The sequence below is a fragment of the Phoca vitulina genome, unplaced genomic scaffold (assembly GCF_004348235.1).
Source record: "Phoca vitulina isolate PV1807 unplaced genomic scaffold, GSC_HSeal_1.0 scaffold76, whole genome shotgun sequence".
In the NCBI taxonomy this organism is placed as follows: domain Eukaryota; kingdom Metazoa; phylum Chordata; class Mammalia; order Carnivora; family Phocidae; genus Phoca; species Phoca vitulina.
This window is the reverse complement of record NW_022589779.1, coordinates 668,206-688,603: the sequence shown is the minus strand read 5'-3', so window position 1 is coordinate 688,603 and position 20,398 is coordinate 668,206. Positions and strand designations below refer to the sequence as shown.

Below are 20,398 nucleotides of genomic sequence, written 5' to 3'. Positions count from 1 at the left end.
TATATCATAGTCTCTCTCTATTGGTGACCCTGCCTGGTGGTCTTCTTATAAAGGGTTCGGAATGGCTCCAAGCTGGCTCTTTTGCCACATCCACTGCTAATCCACATCTTTGCCCATCTTTGATGTCCTTTTAGAAAGGCAAACTGTCCAGTGCTTCCCAGATACAGCATTCTCCTGTGTGGCAGCAGGCCCCCTGATATTTCTTAGGTTGGGGACACTAGTAAGTGGTGGCTTCCAACTCTGGGGCAATATAATAAGCTTTCAAAGTGCCCTTGAGGTTCCTTTCCATTGAAGGGAAAGAGGTGGCACTCACTCCTATTCTCCTCAGTCTGTTACCTGACACTTTTGTACCCACTGAATCAGCAAGGGGTCAAATACTTCTGTGACACCTCCTTGGAAATTTGCATTTTGGTTTACACCTCCCTGTGTATCTGATATTTATCATCTGAGGTCTGAACTAAAACTCTTATTTTAATATCCAGTTACACATACTTTTCAAATATAAAAAGTTGTTTATTTGTATTCTCTCTCAGGAGGGCTTTCCTAGGGGTAGCATTGCTGCTTTTGAATTTCAGTGCTTGACTAAATTACTTCATCTTGGCCCAGATGTGTGAAAAAATGGGAACTTTTTATTACTCTGTTAACTGATCTGGCCTTCTATGCTTCCTGGATAGTAGGGAAGGGACCGCTACAAAGTCAAGTAGAAGAAACGGTGCAACAGAATTAAATTGTATCTTTAGGTGAAATGGGGAGACTCTCAGGTTTTTCTTCCTGTGTGCTCTCCTTCAAGAGGTCATGTGAGTGTATGGGGGGAGAAAGTGGGACATGGGGTGGAAGGGGGAGATGGGGTCTTAGGTCTGCATGAAGCCCTTGGAATTCTCATCTGTTCCTGTGGCTGCTATTAATGGGATCAGGACAAGTGATTACTGAGATGCCAGTAGTTTTGTCTTTCTCAGGAGAGAACCTGGACAAATCTTTTTATTTGGATCCTAGTACTCTCCTTTCGGTCTGCATGTATTTCTTAACATTTATATTTACCCTCCGAGGTCGCAGAAAATTCTGGGTTCACTGTGTCCCTTGTGGAGACCTTCATGAATCTAGTATGGCCAAAGGTGGTCGTTAATGCCCCACCTTTTGGCTTGGATCTTCGGGCATGTCTCCTCATTCTTGCAGAGTGGTTGCTACCCTTGGGACTGTCAGGTCCATGTTCTGAGCAAAGAGAGTGGGGGAGGCAAAGCATAGAAAGGGGCACATCTGCCAGGTCTTTAAAACTGTTTTTATTTATAGAGGCAACATAAACTTTTACAGAACTCCCACCGGCAAACCTACTTACTTTTCCTGTGTCAAAAAGCACCACGTAGTGACCCTTCTCTGGAATGTGGCTGGGAGCAGGGGGCAGATGAAGGTTGGGGCTGACACCAGCAGAACCCACACAAATATTAAGTCTCAGCTCAGATAGCTATTTTCCCATCTGAAACCCAACTCTGAAAGTGCCCTCTACTGTATATCGGAAAAAGATCATGTTTCAGGCTAATGAAACTAGTAATTTAACTTTCTAAAGAGGGAAGTTCATACGTATTTGAGGGGGGATCCTGATACTCATTGGCTTTCCTTTTGTTGTGAAAGACTATATACAAAAGATATTACAATCTCAGGTTCAGATTGAAGAAATACTCAGAGTATGGATCTTGTTTTATTGCTGGAAGAAAAAAAAAAAGAATAAGGCACCAGTGAGCATCTTGAAAAACACAATGGGGATTTATTTTGCCTTCTGTTCATGTGTGTGCCCTTTAATTTTTTCATTCTTCAGGCAGAGTTCAGACAACCCCAAATTAAAGCAGTTCCTGCCGTGCGGTGCATGATGTTTAAATCTTATCTGGTTGTTCTGGAGATGGACAGATAACAGTTGTTGCAGCTCTTTTGTAGTATCTGAAAAGACAACTGTCACGGAGAATGCTGTAACACCCCCCCCCCCCCCGTGTTACAAGATAAAGTTAAATTATATCAGCTGAGGTCCTTTGCAGGTAGTGATCCCTTTAATAGTATTTGAAATGTGTTGACTGAACAGAAATAGGGTGTCCTAAGTGAAGTTTCATTATCCATGGGAGCCGGTTGTAAATAGCACAGTGTTGTGATGTATGTTTAGTTAATTTCATGTTCTTTTGAAGCTGCTCTTCAGTAGCTTAAAATGCTTATTACCACTAAACATTGTACATTAGCACACAAGAGCCTAGAGAAAACACCACTTACCCTTTGGTAGCGGACAAATAGATAATAGCGGAAGATAGGAATTAATTATCTTTATGCAGATGTCACATCAGCCTGCAAAAGAATGGGATTATTTATGCTTTGGGAAAAAAATACCATTTTGTTTTTATGAAGATGCAGAACAGGCAAATAGCTGCTAAGGAATAAATTATTTGAATTGGTATTAACTCAGTGGCTTATTCAGAGCATCTAGGAATATAGTACACATTTTTTAACCTCCCTTCCCCCTTTTAAATTCAAGAAGTACTGCAAAATGCTTCAGCCTTCTGAATTAGGAACTGTGGCAGAATGATTGGTTTCTTTTGTTCTGTTCTTTACATGGGCAGTCTGTTTGCTTGTCGGCACTTATTCAAGGTGCTGATCCTAAATTGTAATACTTACTGGCCCTGGCTGTAGAGAAAGCATTGTTTGCCTGTCTTACTGTGCTACTGAAAACATTATGGAATATATTTAAGGATTCTTAAATAGAGGTTTTTTCATTTGTATTAGAAGTTTCTTCTAGTGATAAAAAGAGCTTTTGTAGCTGTTAGTAAAAGCTACGGGACACTAGAGTTTTGGAATAACTAAGAACTGCATGTGCATCTGTAAAATTCTTTCTCCTCACTTGCTCAGTTATTTAGCTGTTGATTTGTATCTAGCATTTGTGTTGAAACAACCAACATCATCAACATTTTTTTTTTTTTTTTAAAGATTTTATTTATTTATTTGACAGAGAGAGAGAGATAGCGAGAGCAGGAACACAAGCAGGGGGAGTGGGAGAGGGAGAAGCAGGCTTCCCGCCGAGCAGGGAGCCCGATGCGGGACTCAATCCCAGGACCCTGAGATCATGACCTGAGCCGAAGGCAGACGCTTAACGACTGAGCCACCCAGGCACCCCCATCATCAACATTTTATCTATCTGTCTAATAAAGTATTTAAAATATATGCTTTGAGGTAGGTACATTGCATTTCTATTTCATCTTGAGTTTCTAGGGCTCAATTAAGAGCATTTGGCGCCATGTGTGTTTTTGTCTAATGGGTGGTAGTTTGTTGGACAGATATGGGACACATCATTTTTCAGCACTTATGTGTGTAATGGGGATATAAAAATGGCCATGGCTTCCAGCTTTGTGAAGGGGAGAGACACGCATGCGCACATGCACAGACACCACATGTCATAGGCAGACTTCTAAAGATGGTTCCCCTGCGTTCCCCTCTCCTGGCTATTCAACCCAACATGAATGCAGGTACTATAGTGAAGGGATTTTGCAGATGTAATTAAAGTCCCAAATCAGTTGACCTTAAGATGTGGAGATTATGCAAATGGGCCTGACCCCAACAGTTGAGCCCTTTAAAAGCAGAGAGTTTTCTTTAACAGTGGCAGAAGATGAAGTCAGAGAATTTCCAAGCCTAACAGGGACTCTTCTCACAAGGCCATTGCTGGGTTGAAGATGGAAGGGGCCATGTGAGAAGGAACGCAGAAGGCTTCTAGTGGCTCCTTGCTGAGAGCCAGTGAGACCATGGTGATGTCAGTCTCAGAGTAGCAAGAAAACAGGATAATCCGGCAACCTGAATGAGCATGGACGTGAATTCTGGCCTAGAACCTCCAGAGAAGAAGGCAGGATAGCCATCACCTTGTTTTCGGTTTTTTTTTTTTTTTTTTTTTAAGATTTTATTTATTATTTGAGAGAGATAGAAGCAGCATGAGAGGGGATAGGGTCAGAGGGAGAAGCAGGCTCCCCGCTGAGCCGGGACCCCGATGTGGGACTCGATCCCAGGACTCCGGGATCATGACCTGAGCCGAAGGCAGTCGCTTAACCAACTGAGCCACCCAGGCGCCCATTGTTTTTGGTTTTGTATGAGATTCTAAGCAGAGAACCTAGCGAAGTCATGCTGAACTTCTGACCTACAGAACTGTGAGCTAATAAAGTTGTCTTGTTGTAGGCCTCTACATTTGGGGTAATTTATTTTGTAAAAATAGAAAACGAGGGGCGTCTGGGTGGCTCAGTCGTTAAGCGTCTGCCTTCGGCTCAGGTCATGATCCCAGGGTCCTGGGATCAAGCCCCGCATCGGGCTCCCTGCTCAGCGGGAAGCCTGCTTCTCCCTCTCCCTCACTTGTGTTCCCTCTCTCGCTGTGTCTCTCTCTGTCAAATAAATAAATAAAATCTTAAAAAAAAAAAAAAAGAAAACAAACACACACCTGCAGATAGACAGGGTGGTCATTTCTCTATGCCAGGAGATGTTAGAGACCCTTCTTCATCAATTCCAGTTTAAGGACCTACTTTCTCCCCCCCCCAAAAAAAAAGAGTTGGATAACATTAACGGAATTTTAGATTTACCATTAATATCCTAACTGTATGCATGAGAAAACAGAAGTCCAGAAGAGTTAAGATTTTGTCCCGGGTTTTGGCGTGAGGTAATGGCAGAGCTGGGATAGGAGCTTGTATCCTGATTCAGGTTTCAGTGTTTTTTCCATGTTTCTCTCAGTGGTTTAGCTTTAAATGGGAACCAAAGTGTAAAGCTACATAATGGCAATTTCTCTGTGATAATGCCAAATGTCAGGAAGGAAAGGAGTAGGAAAGAAAGGTAATTTCAAGAGAGCATTATTATTTTCTATCTAAAGGTTCTAACACATGGAATACAGTGTGGTGTGCACTACTGGTTTGTTGGCCAGCGTAAAATCTTGACACTTTCTAAGTTGACCCATGGCTGAGTTCTCGCAATGGTTCTGCTGTTGTTTGCAGTATTATTATAACAGGTTATTTCTTTTTAACTTTAGACACATTTAGCACTTTCTTTCGGGCATCCTTAGTGATAGCAGCTATTTGACCTCCCCCCCTTTTTTTTTTAAACATGTAAACCTGGCACATAGTTTATGCTTAAGCATACTTTGTTTTTTTAAATGTTATTTTTAGAGGTAGGTAAGTGATATGATGAAAAGCGTAGCTTCTTATTTTATTTGAACCTGAGAAATAGGATGCCCCGGTGAATTCCACTCTTTGCGGATTTCATAGTAATTCCGTGTAGAGCCTCTGTGGTGTTGGCCTGGAGTGTGTCGGCTGCGGAGGAGGTGGAGTGTGAGCTTCTCTATTTTCGTATCTTCCTTTCCTGCCCAGAGGTCCCGTGTTACCATGGAATCGCTCTTATTTCTCTTGAGTGTGCCGAACTTGTTTTTTATTTTTTTAAATTGAGACCTATAGGACATACAACACTGTGGAAGTTTAAGGTATACAACAGACTGATTTGATGCGTTTACATTGCAATATGATTTCCGTTGTAGCATTAGCTGACGCCTCCATCATGCCACATAATTATCATTTCTTCTAATGCTGGGAACAATTAAGATCGGCCAAACTCTTTCATCTTGGACTTGGTTCAACTTTAGAAACTATTATTCATTCATTTGTATTCACATAGCAAGAAAACAAAATCCTTGTCCTTCTTGACTTACATTCCAGTGAGAGAGACAGACAGCAAACCTTTTTTTTTTGTTTTTTGGCTTATGACAGTCTACCTGCTTGGCTTCTCACATGTGAGTCTAAAAATGTGGCTACAGCTCCACCTTGTAGCCCTGATGCTTTCTTTGTGCAGTAGCTGAACTCCTGAATTTGAGGCCCGGCCTCAGCACAAAGAATCCAGTGTCTCCGTGCCTTTGGTCCCGGGGGGGCTCCATTTCTCTTGATCTCCCGCAGCCTTACTTGTTGTGCCTCTGGGAGCAGATATAAGCAGAATCAAGTTTAGTGCCTCAGGAAAGAGGATTAAGATTGTGGTAACAGATCAAAGCTGTTTATTTTAAAGCCGTTTTTAAAGATGGACAAAGGGAATGGTTCTCACAGAAAAACATACAGTAGCCAATTCAGATGTTTGTGTGATGGCACAAAGGACACTTCGTTTTTTTTATCCCTTTAATTGTATTTGTTCAAATTATGAAGTTCCTCCTAAGTTTTCTGTCATTGAGCTCTAAAAGTTAAACAAAGAATGACTGATGTTATGTATTTCCTATAATGCTGACCAATCAGGCAGGCTAATGTTGGAAACTAGCATGTGTGATTTGACATGAAGGGGTGAGATGGACCTTGACATCTTTTCCTTACGTTTTTGAGTGGTGACCTGAAACAACATTGGGTTTACCATTTCTTTCTTTCTTTTTTTTAGATTTATTTATTTATTTGAGAGAGAGAGCGCCTGCGCATGCCTGCGTGGGCGGGAGGGGCAGTGGGAAAGAATCTCAAGCATAGCCCCCATTGAGTGGGGGAGGGGGGCTCCATCTCACAACCCTGAGATCATGACCTGACCGGAAATGAAGAGTCGAGGCTTAACTGACTGAACCACCCAGGCACCGCAGGGTTTGTCATTTCTTAAAGGAGTTAAAAAATCTTGGCATTCTTCATTCTCCTCACCTACCACTGCCAGTGAATAGAGATTGTGTCAGAGATAATCATAAAGTTAATTATTTTGTAATAATAGCTGATATATAGAGATCTTTTTAACCTAAGGCTAAGTGCTTGGTATGAATTAGCTCATTTATTTCACACAACAATCCTGTGAGATAATTATAGCTAGCATCAGTCCTGTGAGATAATAATAACTATTATCAATCCCGTCTTCAAGTGCATCCTTGTTTCCAACACCTCACAAAGGGCTTCGTAAGTATTTTTTTCTAGTTCCCCAGCACAGCCTTCTGAGATATTATCCTACCAGCATGTAATCTCTACGAGGGCAGTGACTTTGTTTTCTTCTTCTAAGCTAAATCCTAGGATAGTATTTATTATGGCACCTGGTATGTGCTTAGTAAATAGTAGATAATGAATGAACAAATTCCAAGTTCTTCGATGAGGAGACTGTTAAAAAGAAGTTAAATAACTTGCTCAAGGTCAAGTGGTGAAGGTGGAATTTACACCAATGCATGTGTGACTTAAGACCCTGTAATTTCTTCTTCTTTTTTAAATTTTTTAAGTTTTTATTTAAATTTCAGTTAGTTAACATACTGTATACTATTAGTTTCAGGTTTATTATTATTAGAATTTAGTGATTCATTACCTATATAACAACATCCAGTGCTCATCACAACTATTACCCTCCTTGATACCCATCACCTGTTTAACCCATCCCCCCCACAACCCTCAGTTTTCTCTGTAGTTAAGAATCAGTTTCATGGTTTGCGTCTCTTTTTTCCCCCATGTTCATTTGTTTTGTTTTTTAAATTCCATGTATGAGTGAAATCATATGGTATTTGTCTTCCTCTGACTGACTTATTTTGCTTAGCATAATACTCTCTAGTTCTATCCACGTCATTGCAAATGGCAAGATTTCATTCTTTTTGATGGGTGAGTAATATTCCATTATATATATATGTATATGTATGCGTATGTGTATATATATACATACACACACACATATATATACCACATCTTCTTTATCCATTCATCACTTGATAGACATTTGGGCTCTTTCCATAATTTGGCTATTATTGATAATGCTGCTATAAACATCAGGTGCATATATCCCTTCAAATAAATATTTCTGTATCCTTTGGGTAAATACCTAGTAGTACAATTGCTGGGTCTTAGGGTAGTGCTATTTTTTTAAAACAATTTTTTAAAGGATTTTGTTTATTTGAGACAGAGAGATACAGAGAAAGAGAGAGCATGAGCAGAGGGAGAGGAAGACGGAGGGGGAGAAGCGGACTCCCCACTGAGCCAGGAGCCCAATGTGGGATTCGATCCCAGGATGCTGGGATCATGACCTGAGCTGAAGGCAGACACTTAACCATCTGAGCCACCCAGGCTCCCCAGGGTAGTTCTATTTTTAACTTTTTGGGGAACCTCCGTACTGTTTTCCAGAGTGGCTGCACCAGTTTATATTCCCACCAACAGTGTAAGAAGGTTCCCCTTTCTCTGCATCCTTGCCAACATCTGTTGTTTCCTGTGTTGTTGTTAATTTTAGCCATTCTGACTGGTGTGAGGTGATAGCTCATTATAGTTTTGATTTGTATTTCCCTGATGATGACTGATGTTGAGCATCTTTTCATGTGTATGTTAGCTAGAGCCTGTAATTTCTACCAATGAGCTATAAGAATTATGGTTTTTGTTAACAAATTTCTGCAGTAATGTTAAATTTAGAGGCTGAATGATGCATAATTCTAGGTTTCTGAAATAATAAGTATAAAGTTATTTTGGAAACTGTTCAAAAAGTTATTTTGAAACTGTTGTAAATCATTTCTTAGTGGAAAAGCTATAGGTTAGAGTGGCTAGTCTTGAAGAAATCATGTATAATATGAGTATTACTTATTTATATGAAAATATGAATGTACACAAATATACATATGAATATATATGAATATATTCATATGCATGAATATATATGGATGCATATGAATATATTAAATTCTATGACACTTTCAATACCATTTTTAGTCCTTTTAAAGAAGGAAAAATTGAAAGTATGGTTTTAGCAAATTTGCCAGTGTTTACTATTTTATAAAATATAATACATAATTAAAATATGAATTTTGTAACTTATTGACACTGGGTCCTACTATTACTCTTTTGTAGTGCTTTTCTCTTTTCCCTTTTACAAAGAGTATCTGGAATTATGAACAAGTATGTTGTATGGAGTTGGATATGTGTTTTTGATCTTTACATATTTAGGGTGTTTCTAGGGATAGGTTTGTGTTAAAAGGGGTGAGCAGAATTCCAAGCTATTTCAAAAAGGATTGCACCAATTTTCACTGTCTCCAGAGTGTTTTGAGTATGTGCTTTATTCCAACCAATATTATTGGCTTTTAGTTTTCAAAATTACTGTAGTTTTTACAGGAGTAAAAGGGCATTCCATTTTAACTTGCAGTCTGATTTTGTTTTGTTTTGTTTTTTTTTGGTAAAGTTAAACATTTTTACAGAAGAATTATTAAGTAGATACACTCCCCCATAGACTATCAATTTCTTCATTTATTGGCAGGTTTTGTTTTGTGTTCTCGCTAGTTGGTTACAAGAATCTCGTGGCTGAGATTATCCTGAGTTACTAATATGCTGTTTATATTCTGGTGAGCATAAAATTGGGAGCAGCTAGCCACTCTTTTGGTATATTGGTTTAAAGAATTCATAAAAACCAACCACTACATCCCGCAAATTTATTTTGAATTAGGACTGTGTGACTCCATAATATCAACATATACCTTAGTAGAAATCAGACAACATCTAGGATTTAGAACTTTAAAGAAAATATATACTACAATACGGTTCTGCTTTAAATAGGAGCAATGAACTTTATGAATAATAATCTAAGACTTTGGGGGGTTGTATTAGCAATACATTGAGACACATCTCCTCTGTCTTCTCTTTATTCCCACTCCTAGCTGTGCTGGGAGGTGAAGTAACTGGCTTTGAAATCTCCCACATCAGGTGTTACTGCCTTGCTGTCATTAGGCGCCAGGCTCCAGTCACCTACATCAATTGTGCTTGCCGTCCTTGAGGGCTGCTACGCTGAGAGTTTCTCTCTCTGGGTCTTTTCATCATCTTTTTGAACGAGCACTGCTCTTTTAAGCCAACAGAATAGAGGCATACACCTTGGTGACCTCCTGGTTTTTCATTTCCAGTAAATACCAGATATGGAGTTGGTCCTGTCAGCTGCTTATCTTGTCTACTCTTCGCTGTTGCCCTCCTACACTCAGGAACCAAGTAACTCTATAGATTAACCGTGTAAAGTTTATTTATTTATTTTTTAAATGTACAGGGAGGAAATCATTTGTTGTTGTTGCAGTCTTTTTTTTTTTTTAAGATTTATTTATTTGAGGGGGGGAAGAAAGAAAGCACATGCGCAGGCTGGAGTGGCAGGGAGGGTCAGAGGAAGTCCTAGGCGGGACTCCAGGCTGAGCGCAGAGCCCCATGAGGGGCTCGATCTCAGCACCCTGAGATCCTGACCTGAGCGGAAACCCAGTCGGTTGGTTAGCTGACTGTGCCATCCAGGATACATATGAATGTGTACATATGAACCCTTGTATGTATACATATGAATCTTTGTATGTGTACATATGAACCCTTGTATGTGTACATATGAATCCTTGTATGTGTACATATGAATCTTTGTATGTGTACATAGGAATCTTTGTATGTGTACATAGGAATCCTTGTATGTGTACATAGGAATCTTTGTATGTGTACATAGGAATCTTTGTATGTATACATATGAATCTTTGTATGTGTACATAGGAATCCTTGTATGTGTACATAGGAATCCTTGTATGTGTACATAGGAATCTTTGTATGTGTACATAGGAATCTTTGTGTACATAGGAATCCTTGTATGTGTACATAGGAATCTTTGTATGTGTACATAGGAATCTTTGTATGTGTACATATGAATCTTTGTATGTGTACATAGGAATCCTTGTATGTGTACATAGGAATCTTTGTATGTGTACATAGGAATCTTTGTGTACATAGGAATCTTTGTATGTGTACATAGGAATCCTTGTATGTGTACATAGGAATCCTTGTATGTGTACATATGAATCTTTGTATGTGTACATATGAATCTTTGTATGTGTACATATGAATCCTTGTATGTGTACATATGAATCTTTGTATGTGTACATATGAATCCTTGCTGCAGTCTTGATACTATTATGCCAATTTGCTCGCTGAAAACAAAACAGCTTTTTTTTTTTTTTTAAACGAAGGAAGAAGTTTTGTAAAAACAAGAATGACCACATGTAAACATCCTTTCGATGACTTCTCATATGTGGCTTTACTGTGTGGAGGGCTGAAGTTTAAAAGTAAATACAGTGTTATTGTAACAAGGGTTTATAACTACTTTTTCATATTAGCCAGTGTTTTATATGTTGTGTGGCTTAATAATTTTGACTGGAGAGATCCGACTAGCAAAATAGTTATTCATTTCTGTTTGCTGAATCAAGAAGGATCTATAAAAAAAGAAAATTTCAAAAGCGCGTTTCTTTCAAAGAAGGTAGGAAAACTTTACACATAACTTCTGAAAATTTAGGTCTCTCTTGTGAAATAGCCATAGGCATACTAAATTCTCTGGGAGACCCAATTGATTAATGTGTAAAGCTGTTTAAATTTTCGAAGATCTTCTAAAATGCATTTCTAGTTTTTTGATGCAAAAGTTAATTGATTTCAAATGTCAGCCGATGTCTTATGGTGATGAAAGTCGTTGGCCCTCCTAGGGAAATACAGGTAAAAATAAATTGTACTATGTTAATTAGAAAAGCTCTATGGAGTTAGAGCCGTCACTGAGCAGATTCTCTAGAGTCTGAGTAGGTCATGTTTTGCCATGTATTGGGACGTTCTGGGATCCTAGTTACATCTATGAAGGAACAAATGGGGATGTCACCAGAATCAGGAGATTTGAGATTTATGCCTGGGAATCAACCTATCTAGAAGGTACCCCAAAGGAATGACATTTGCTCATACTTCCATTATTCTGCCTTTTGTTTATCAGAAATGAGTTGAGAGAAGATGGAGAAATTAAGGCATTTCTTAGAGAATAATAATCAAGAGTAATTGCATTGTTTTAAATGCACTCTGTTTTCTAGAAGCAAATATTCCATTATTGATTTTTCTCACGAGTACTTTAATTCACTGTGTTAAGAAAACAACAAAAGAACTCAGGGGGTGTCAGGCTTAACAATTTTGTATTATAAGAAGTAGATAGTTCTTACTTAAAATAATAGGCTCTGCTAATTTATTGATAGAATAAAACTTTCCAAATTATATGTTTAGATTATACTTATTTATTTATTTATTGGGAGAGGAGGAGCAGAGAGAGAATCTTAAGCAGAATCCACGCCCAGTGGGGAGCCTGACGCGGGGCTTGATCTCACCACTCTGAGATCATGACCTGAGCCGAAATCAAGAGTCAGACACTTAACTGACTGAGCCACCTAGGCACCCCTAGGTTATACTTTTAAAGAAGTACTGCAGCTGAGTCAGTTCATGCAATAGTGTATCATTTTGGAATGTGAAAAAGCACTCCTGAATATACATGGCCTGGAAATTGGGTTTTCTTGATACTTGATATCAAAGTCCAGGACAACTGCACTCATGTCCTTGTCAACAGGTGTGTTTGAGGATACGTTAAATGAGCTACAGAAAGCATCTCCAACAAAGGTGTCATATGAGGCATAATTCTCTTCCAAGTACGATCCATGAGCAGCTTTCACAAGTGAAAGCTTCCTCGAAATGGAGTTCACAGTCGAAGTTCATCGGTCTGCTCTTATACTTGGAATGCCTGCCAACATTCCAACTTGCAGTCACTTTGAGTGAAAAATTCTTCAGATTCCTTGGTGGTGTAGGCAAATATCTTTAAATTGTGATTGCTGGGCACCTTATTACAGAGGAAGCACTGGGCAGGTGAGCTGAACTGCTCAGTGTGTTTTTCCTTCGTTCTTTTAAGGTATTGAGCAGTAGTTGACTGTGGTTGTCTTGTTGCTTGTGCTTCTTCAGCATCAGTCCCCTTTCTCTTCTCCTTACAGTATCTGGAATTTCATTTGGGAAACCTTTTTGTCCTATATTCTCAGTCTGTGTAGTTAAGGAGGGGTTGCTCTAATGGACAAGGGACCCATCTCCTATCCACTCAGTAAATGGTTAAGTAACTAATACTGGTCAAATGAGACCAATTATTGGATTTTTTGTTGTTGTTGTTGGAATTATTGGAAAGGAGACCAACATTTTACCCCCCTGGAATTTCTTAGCTAGGAGTAAGCAAGATGGCCTGCTGTTGGTGGGAACTCTTATCATTCCTGAGACAAAGGCCAAGTTTGGGCTGGAAATACAGAATCCTGACAGCCTAGTCTGAATACATCATGAGTTGTATGAGGCAATACGTTCTTCTTTTTTGTGTAAACCAGTTTGAGTTGGCTTCTGTCATTTGTAACTTTAATGGACCTGATTGACATACTTTTAATTGTTTAAGATTGGATCTACCTTCATCCTCAGAGCTAACTTTTATGTATGTATCATTGCTTTCTTTGGTCAGTTTAATTTTTCTTAAAAAATAGAGTGTTTTTTTCTTTTTTTTTACTCAATTAAAAAGTAAATACTAAATGTAAAGTGGTAAAATAGAGCAGACAGACCTCTATTACACAACTTTTACATCTGTGCTCACAAGTGAGGTTAGGCAGCCCTTGTCTAGTTTGGGATTCAAGGTTACAGTAGCTCATAAAATGAGTTGCGGGATCACGCAATGTATGCTTTATGTATCTTACAATTTTATGTGTCAGTTATACCCCAGTAGAACTGAAATCTTAAAAAAAAAATGAGTTGAGAGAGCATTTCCTCTTTTTTTGTTCTGTGAAAGAATTTGTGTACGATTAGAGTTATGTGTCCTTAGAGTTATGGTGACATTATCTATAAAACTATCTAGTCGTAGGCCATTATTTCCTTGTATTTTCTTTGGGTTTGTTTTGCTTTTCTCACTTCTTGAAATATCAAAGGATTAGGTGACACTCTTAGGAAGATCACTCATTTGTTAGATGCTTAGTATATTCTCTTTATTAATAAAAGCATGTAAAGTTAGAAAAAAAATGAATAACCCTAGCCCCCCAATACCGCTCCCATATATATAATGGTTTATAATTTTCCCGAGTAGGAATGTCAGGACTTTGAGGGATATGAAATACTTCCAAGGACAGAAAAGTCCTTGATTAGCAGAGTAGCCAGGTTACTAGAGTCCGTGTCAGAGAGTTAAGGGGGGGAAAGCATGCATTTATTTTCTTTACAAAAGAGGAGGTTGGGTGTGCTTGGGAGTAATTTTCCTGCCAGTAAAGCTGCGTGAGGATTTCACCTTACTGATGTGGCTTCGCGGCTTTGGCAGGTATTAGTGCTTTCAGATTTGGTCACAGCATGGGACAAAGGAATATACAGACCTCCTTCCTGCCTTTGAATAATTAGCGTCAGCGTAGTATCCTGAACAGTGATAGGATATAAACAAAGTAAGCAGATAGAGAACCTGGGGAGATTTGGCTTTGGGGAGCTTTTTAGCAATAATCACCAGCTCTGTTGAATGTGGGGACATTTGTGGATTTTGACAGCATTTTCCCTGGGCTCTGCAGCATTTACTTTTTTTTTTGTTGTTGTTTTTGTTTTTGAAAGGAATCTACCACATAGTGGAAGTGACGGCCCTGCTGGTTGTATACACAGATGGGCACCTACCAATCCAGATATCACACTGCTACCGGAGCATTCACCCAAATGGCTCTAACTGAGCCCTTTGCCTCCAGGGCCTTTTTCTCTCTGTGAAGAAAATTCGAATCAGTGCGCTAGTGGCGATTATAAAAATACTGCAATTTTTAAAAGTACTTTAAACCTCTCGTCTTTTTTAGTCCAGTTTCTTTTCCTAAAATAAAACCCTGATTTCCAGGGATACAAAGAAAATACATGACAAACCCCAAATATTCTCAATTTGGGCATGGCTTACATAGGTAGGTAGCCTTAACTTTATTTAATGTAGATATGTTCTTGTAAAGTTGAAAATGAGTGAATCCTATTTTCAACATAGTTTGAAGAGCTTGCAGTTTAATTCACTGGGACTCTATTAATAAGGAAGCAAACGAGAACCTCTTCCAGTGATCTTTGGGACATGCTTAGTGAAGTATTCCTTTATTATTTGTCATGATGTGCTTTGTTCATTTGGTTCTAAGTGGAAATAAATATTGTTTCATTTGTGTAATTGCTTTCTCTTGCAATCTGCTCAGGAATAAAGTTTCTTTAAAATATTAACATATGATTAAGTAAACTTGAATGTTTACAGAGTTTTCCATGTAAATGGCCTTACCTTCTTTATAGCAACTTCGAGGGGCCAGCAGTTCATTAGTTTCTCATCGGTCAGTTCATTGAAAAGCAATCTGAGGCTATGTACAGGTTAGGAGTTGTACTTAATGTTTAAGAATCCAACTTGTGTAGTGCTTATTATCACAATTCCTGCAGTTATGAAGTTGCTGTCAAAAACATGAGAATATTTATTAATGATTTGTCAATCCACTCTTTGGCATCAGGTAGATAAGTCTTTTGCTGTCTTTTGGGAACATCTCAAAATCACATGCAAATGCAATGCAAAATGCACAATCTTGCAAAGGGTGCAGGATTCCATGAAGTGAGTGCAAGTGGCTCAGTAAGATCTGAGTTAGCACATAAACCTGTAGACAAATGGGGTATGACAGGACTGGATCAGGCAATTATCACCATGATAATGACAAGAGAGGCCCTTCAAAAGAGTATGATTGAAATATCAAAGGATTAGGTGACACTCTTAGGAAGATCAAAATTCTTGACTATTTTGGCAGAAATAGTGTTTGTTTGAAGATTTTACTGCAATGTGAAGGCTTGTATGATGTTATCACATCACTTTAATAATACAAATTTTACGTTATTTTATACTTACAAAAGAATATAGGTAAAATATAATTATGTAAGTACTTCTCCCAAATCCCATATTTCTGCTTTCACCAAGAAAAAACCATCTAGAGTTTTGTGTTTATTATTCCACTGTTTTTTTAAAAGTAGTTTTACCATGTATTTATTTACATTTGTCTGGTTTTGAACTTTGTTGACCTCTATAAAGGCTTTTGTCATTTCCTTTTAAAAACCTCAATGTAATGTTTAAAAATTCATTCTTGTTGTGATATGTAGCTCTATCTTATTTATACTGCTGTATACTATTCTACAACATTACTGACCTTACCAAGATCTGATATGGATCCATGGGAATTCTTATATATTGGGAGTGTGAGTGTAACTTGGTATAAAACTTTGAAAAAGAGTTTGGCATTAACTTATGTAGCTGTTTATACAGTTTCCTTCCTAGGCATAGATCCTAAATCTAGAATGATAGATTTGAATTATTAATTTTATGAAATTGTCTATGACAGAGTTTATTTTATAGAAGTATAGACGTATAGAAGGTTGGATGTGTGAAAGTAAAGCTATGGAGTAATTATTTTCCATTCAAACAGCAATGTAAACTCAAAGCATGTTATCCTTTATTGTAAGAATAGGTTGGAACAATAATAAAAACCCTGAAGATACCATAAAGTAATTTTGGTTACTTTAGTATTATTTGGTGTAAGTATATGTCCAGGAGAGCTTCCCATTTCTTAAACATTTAACATGAATTTCAAAATCACTGTATATGACATCACTCTAGGAGGCAGTGTGGCCATAAGGGAAGAATCCTGGATTGGGTGTCAAGAATTGGGATCTATACAATAATGCTCCACCTTTCAAGTCTTATCTGGTCTTAACTTCTGAACATCAGTTTCATCACTGGTAAAATAGGGTTGATAATGTTAGTCTTGCTTCCATGGTGGTACGTCAATTAAATGAAATAGAAAATGGGAACATTCTTTCCAATTATAAAATGCTGTATAAGCTGAGTGTTTACTATTATTATTATTATCATTGTTGTTTGAAAGAACCCTCTTTAGTAGGCAAATCCAGGTTGTATCTTTTCAATTAGCAATAATCGCGCCTCGGATAAACCTCATTGGCTACGATACTGCCACTGCGCAAAGCTCAGATTGTATCTTTTAAACATTTTTTCAAGACAATGTGTCTCAGTGCCCTGGTGTTTATTAAAACAGCCTTTGAAGCATTTCAAAGGTTTAAATACAATCACATTTATCCAAATCACTTTACATATTAACTCCCAGGTTTCTAATCTACAGGCATTAATTCATCTAAGCATGAACTTGAGTTGATATTTATAAATTATTAACAATTTACAAACTAGCTTTTGAGCTGTCATCTAAAAAAGGGCACGGCGTCTATATGTTACCAGACATTGGAATAATTGTCCATTACTTTTTTTTTAACTTTTTACATTTCCAGCCTTTCACAAAGCAAGGTTTTCAAATGATTATTAACAAAGTTTATAATATATCAATCAAGTACTGGAATTTTGTCAGTACTCAAGCTAGAACTCAGTGCTTATATAGTAATCACATCAGATAGCTACCCACACATGGGATCAAGACCCCAATGTTACATTTTATCCTCTTCACATAAAAGTGCTTTTGTATCATTCTTGGGACTTTTCCAACAAAGAGCAAAGGAAGTATTCAAAATTTACAATTAGAATCTTATCTCTCCTTTAAGATAAATTTTAGGCAAGCCATTTGAAGGAGGAAAAGTTACTTTAAATTCTTAGAACAGCTCTTGGTCATTTTATGTAACAAAATAAAAACAAGTTTTAGATATTCACCAGGGCTCAAGGCATTCTCTGAAAAGATTTTGGGTTACCTCAATAACCTAAGTTTTAGAGAAGTGTATTTAAATAACTATCTGATGAATAGTGATGCCACTGGATTATTTCCTGTATTTTTTCCTTTCCTCATTCTAATTTCTTCATTATTCAAGTCATACTATTACTTTGTCCAAAGTCAGGTCTCAGGATTAGGAAAGACAAACTAACCAAGTAAACTTGGGAAGTGACTATATGAAGAAAATAACTGTGTTGTTTTCTAATTCTTACTTTAAAATGTGTAGTCAGCATTCCTGAGGAGCTCTCATTTAGTTGAATCTCTCCCAAGATATTTGTGGCATCTTCCTAGCAAGATTTCTGATCGATATTTGGCCATACCTTTCTATTTACAACCAGTGTAAAACAACAACAACAAACCCAAAAAAACTAAAAACACCAAACCAAACAAAACCAAATGTGTACATATTCTCAGATTTTCATTCAATGACTCTATTTTCTTAGCTTTGGGAGAATATTAAATCATCTACTAAAACTGTTTCTTACTGGGTATTAGCTCGTACTGTGGGTAAGGCTTCTTAGAGAGCATTCAGTGGCAAATTAGGAGTTAGAAGCTAAGCATTCACCTATAGAAAGGGACCTCCTGGCTTGAGGATGCAGTAAGTGAACAGTAAGGAGCAAGGGTTTTGTCTCGAGTGGATGAGTTCAGTTTTTATCCTTCCCACTCAGCAGCACTGTGATCTTAACCAGGTTTAACTTCTCTGAGTTTCCATTTTCTTACCTGTTACAGAACAGAGTATATTTTTTGTTGTACTGAACGTGAAAGGAGATACTGATATAATGTGCTTACCTCTGCCTGGCATAGCATGTTGCTTGGTAATGGTTAATGGTTTGTTGTTAAAATGAGGTGCAAGCCTGCTCAGGTAGGAACAGTTGCAGGGCAGCGAGGATTGGGATGAGTACAGTGTTGCTTGAAATGAGATGGCTCAACAGTGAGACACATGCTATAGCCTCCAAGCTGTGGCCTCAGAGATTCCAAGAACTGTTAGCTTGAATTCCTCTCCTACATATGGCGGAATTCCCTGTGACCTTCCTGTCTTTCGGGATTCGTAGAAAACTCACATTTCCCTAGGCACTGCCAACTCTAGTTTCTGCTTTTGCCGAGTTCTGGATGGATCTCTTTTACACAGTGTGTCTGCTTGTGACGTCTCTTTTCCACACTCTGGGAACCTGCTTGGCTAAAGTGACCACATTTTTACCAGAGCCCCACTGATGTTAATGTTAGGTACGCAGACGTTGATGAGGGTTTGATGTAAGCCAGGGGTTTGCGATACAATACAGCAACAACTTAAAGTGGACCCTTGGAAATCTCAGCCTTAAAAATCCCCTCCATTCTTATTACTCTGGGGAATGTTCATCGATGGCTTCTTTCTGTCTCTACTCTGGTTCCAGCCTTCTGCCACATTGTTGGGCATCTTTTCTCTCCTGTTTGTCCCCATTCTCTCTCATCTTGTCTCTCCTCACTTGTCCCCATTCTCTCAAATGCTTATGCAGTTCTGTAGAGCTGTTGGAGTGTTTTGTCCCAGAGCGTCCTGGTCTTTACCACATACATAACACCAGCCTCACCCCCTGTGTCTCTTCCTGAGAGGAATGCTCTGGTCACTTAACCTCTTTTCCCCTTGCCTGTCCATCAAGGCATTATTTCCTTTGATAAGTCTCGAGAGATTGAATGTAAGCATGAAGAAGAGGGAATCCCAATGAGTCCAGGATTTCTAGACTAGGAAGCTAGAAGAGTATTGCCTGCAATGCGCTTGGGGTAATTGGTGAAGGAAATGGACATGGTGATATAGGGAACATTATCTGAATATTGAGGAACTCTTTGCCATGTTTGGTACTTTCGTCAGGCTAGTTTTAGAAGAATTATCTTTATAAGAAGTAAGCTAACAAATGCAACTGTGGAAGGGCAGAGAGCCGGAAAACCCATTCCCTGTTATTTGTGGTTCCTCTGAGGAGGAGGAAATGAAGTACAGGAACTAAGTTGAAACAAATATAGCTAGTGATCAGTCACTGGGCAGATGTTTGTCCATTCTTCCGGGCTTAGGGAAGGATCATCGCAGGGGGAGACACTGAATCAACACCATCTTCTTTCTTAAGGACATTTAGTTGATGAAAAACAGGAAATTGGGAGAGACACAGTAACTTAGTTCATTGGGATTCTTCCCAGGAATGGGAAAGTGCAGACATAGATAAGGGTATGCAGTTGTTAGGATGTTCCAGAAAGCCTACAGTGGAGAGTGTGCAGCCCGGGAGGGGGCCAGCTAATATTTGAAGCATACTCAGCCTTGTGATGTTGGAAATAGGTAGAAGGCTGGAACATTTTCAGCATCAGCATTGAAAGCCCAGACACAGAAACTTCTAAGGCTTTATGATCCAAAGTGGCAAGAGGCTTTGAACTCTAAGCTGTCAGAGAGTTCTAGGCTAGCAGAGCCAGGGCCAGGACCTGAAGCTGGCTTGCCTTGGCTTACGCTGCTAGTATGCGTCCTGTGGAAGTCTCACCCCCAAAATCCTTGTGTAGTGACAGCTAAACGATATGGATGCACACTGAGTTCTTGAATATTTGTGTTTTCAATTAAAAATCTTGTTGATGATCTATTCCCTTTTTTTAATGCTCCTTTTTAATAAATAGATTCTTCCTTTTCTCTCATTCTTTTCGTTTTTTGACAAATACTTTTTGCACCCCAGTGATCTGACCAGGATGACAAGATGGTGAGTACGATGACAGGGCACCTATTCTAGGGAGCTAATAATCTTTCTGGGGGAAGGTGAAAAGTTAAAAATATCTAACATACTAACTGACACAGACTAAATTTTAATACACATTTATTGAATGCATGATTAAATACTGTGATACAGAAAGGTGTTATGAGTATATGGGCAA

At 38.5% G+C, this 20,398-nt stretch overlaps 1 protein-coding gene and 1 pseudogene across 2 annotated transcripts in view; one reads left to right on the top strand and one right to left on the bottom strand.

Moving 5' to 3' along the window:
• Nucleotides 1-20,398, top strand: part of TMTC2 (transmembrane O-mannosyltransferase targeting cadherins 2) — a 389,588-nt gene that overhangs the window by 45,672 nt on the left and 323,518 nt on the right. The window lies entirely within an intron of this gene.
• LOC116625325 lies at nt 16,594-16,776 on the bottom strand (annotated as a pseudogene).